The following is a 2,500-nucleotide window of genomic DNA, read 5'->3' as shown; positions in this document are numbered from 1 at the left end:
CCTCGGCGAGGTGGTGGCCAGGCAGACGCCCCGCACAGCCACTGCCGAATGAATGCGGCTGTTTTCCTCCATTTCAGCTGTCCTCCTCGCTCCCGTCGAGCCGCAATGGCCCCGGGTCTCAGCGAAACACAAAAGTAAATCAACAAGGCAAGCATCAACGCCGCCGACACCATCTCCTCCTCCTCCTCGCCGGCCGATCGCGATGCCCTGCGAGTCCGCCGGGAAGACGGCGGCGACTTCCCCCCAAGTGAAAGACAATGTTAATATTAGTCTCCGGACGGCGAGGCAGGCGCGGTATGCCGTCATGGCGTGATGGCGGTCTGGCCGTATCTCGCCGGCATCCCAGTCACGCGGGAGGAGCCGACGTCCTCCAGCCTACACGTCCCTTGCATGCTTATCTCGCCGATTAATCGCAATCAAAATTTCTTGCCGAATTTTCCGAGACATTCCGAGCAAGTTGCGTTCTCATATCATTAGTGGTTATTAAGAAAAAAAAGGAGGAGGGGGAATCATTAAGAGATAAATAATTAATCTTTGGGTTCCGGCTTCTGGCGTCTTAGTCTGATTAAATGATAATAGGCGTTGTTTCTCAAAGCTTCTGTGTCGGACTTTTTCCATATGGCCGCAGAAAGAGGTGAGAGGGATGCGTAGGTAGATAAATAGACAGATAGAAGATAAACAGACAAACAGACATATAAACATATAGATAGAAAGACAGGCAGACAGAGAGAGTATAAAATTCTATCAAAACATTCGTATCCTACATGCCACAAGATGGGCCAAGCTAACTCACCACATCAAAGAAAGTGAATCTAGATTAAAAGTAAAATAAATAAATTAAATAAAAACGAAAGAAGAAGAAAACAAAGGGGAAAGAACACCATCTAATTTCCAAAGCAACATTCCACGCCTTTGAGAGCCGCAGGAATATCCTTCCATAAATAGACAATTATCACAGAAAACGCCCCGATAACTTCCATGCGTCTCCCCGCTGCGCCGCTCTCCCCGGCCGTCACTCCGCCCAACACCCGTAACATGCAAATGGGCGAGGCGAGCGGAGTCTGGCGGCGGGCGGGGCCTTATGGCTCTCGCCGCCGCATCTGCGAAGCCGCGTCCAGGTCTGTGTCTCACGTGAAGCGCGGAACATTCCTTCGTTCGTGTTTTCGAGAAAATGGAGGTTTTAGAAATCATTGTTATTACTCTATCTCTCTTCCCTTGACCATACACGGGGCTACTTAATGGCCTTGCCTCATCTCGGCTTTGCGAATCCATGTTGCAAACAGCGAGGAGAATCCATGCAAGCGTGAGACACGAAGCTTCTCCCGCACGCAAACTTACCGTGTCGCCTCGAAGCCTCGCTCGCGAAGTCCCGCCTCCACCTCTGAAAGAAGAGCGAGCACGTAAGTGAAGATATTGAGGGATTAGTGTAAATAAACTTAGATCCTCTACAGTTTCCCCGCTGAGAAGGCGCAGGTCGTAACGTCGAGATTATGTAGGCATAACAGGTAAATATCGCCCCAAGCGCTTCTTTCTCCTTGCTCTAATACCGCCCCTCTCTTCCTCTTCTCGCTTATTTCATGGACACTTTCCTTCGTAATGGACGCGATGCCAAAAATAACACCGACACGAGGGACATACCTATGCCTTTATCTGCCCGTCTATTTGTGGACTTGAGGAATAGAAAGACAGAATTTTGGAAGTATTTTAACGACGTCGAAATGCTGTGAAGTCATAAGACTGCGTCGATCGTATCGGGAAGATTTACGCGGAGACGAAACCAAAGTGCAATAACCTCATATGAGGTGTTGGTCTTACATTGATAAAAAAGTGAAAATGGAAAAAAAGAAAAACGCCATTATTGCCCCGAAAAGAATAAAAATGTGTAATGAGAGAAGCGCATAGAATTTGGAATATTCGGTCGTTAGTACGACTGTGAAAAAGATTCGTAAAACTTGAAAGAAATTGTATTAAACAAATATAAATACGCGATAATACGACTTACGTTTAATAGTTATCTCCTTTACTATAATTATCATCATCACTGGCATAATGCCATTATTATCATATCTATATGCCCTTCTTAGTATTGTTGTTTATTACATGAATCCCTTTAAGTATCCTGATTTTGTCGTTTCGAAGAAAAAATCTTTAGTTAAAAACGATATTCATGTTTATTTTGGAAAATGAGCCAGCCTACACAAAAAATCACAATATAAACGAATAAAGATAAAAACAAAAATTGAAAAATATCACACAAACCTTGAGAAACGGAATGGAACACCATTTCTTGGGATTCATTTTCTTAGCCTAAAAAAATCTCTCTCTCGTTTCTCTCCCTCTCATTTTATTTTTTCTATCTATCCTTCGCATGTGGAAGAGCGCAAGCAGCGGATTTTGGGCGAGGATAATCAGCCTCATGACCCTTAATCTAATGATCGTCATCAGCGTGGCCGTACATCAGGGTTCCTCTAACGCGAAAAAGCAATTAATCTTTCCTAAC

The 2,500-nt window shown here is 44.9% G+C and overlaps 1 protein-coding gene across 2 annotated transcripts in view; it reads right to left on the bottom strand.

Annotated features, from left to right (window-relative positions):
- The window catches only part of LOC119593889, a 271,483-nt gene that overhangs the window by 63,583 nt on the left and 205,400 nt on the right, over nucleotides 1-2,500 (bottom strand). For both annotated transcript variants that reach the window (XM_037942919.1, XM_037942924.1), the window contains exon 4: nucleotides 1,339-1,381. The gene's annotated coding sequence lies outside the window, so the exon portion shown is untranslated. The remainder of the gene's footprint in view (nucleotides 1-1,338; nucleotides 1,382-2,500) is intronic.

The sequence above is a fragment of the Penaeus monodon genome, chromosome 3 (genome assembly GCF_015228065.2).
Source record: "Penaeus monodon isolate SGIC_2016 chromosome 3, NSTDA_Pmon_1, whole genome shotgun sequence".
Lineage (NCBI taxonomy): Eukaryota > Metazoa > Arthropoda > Malacostraca > Decapoda > Penaeidae > Penaeus > Penaeus monodon.
This window is presented reverse-complemented; position numbering and strand designations above follow the sequence as displayed.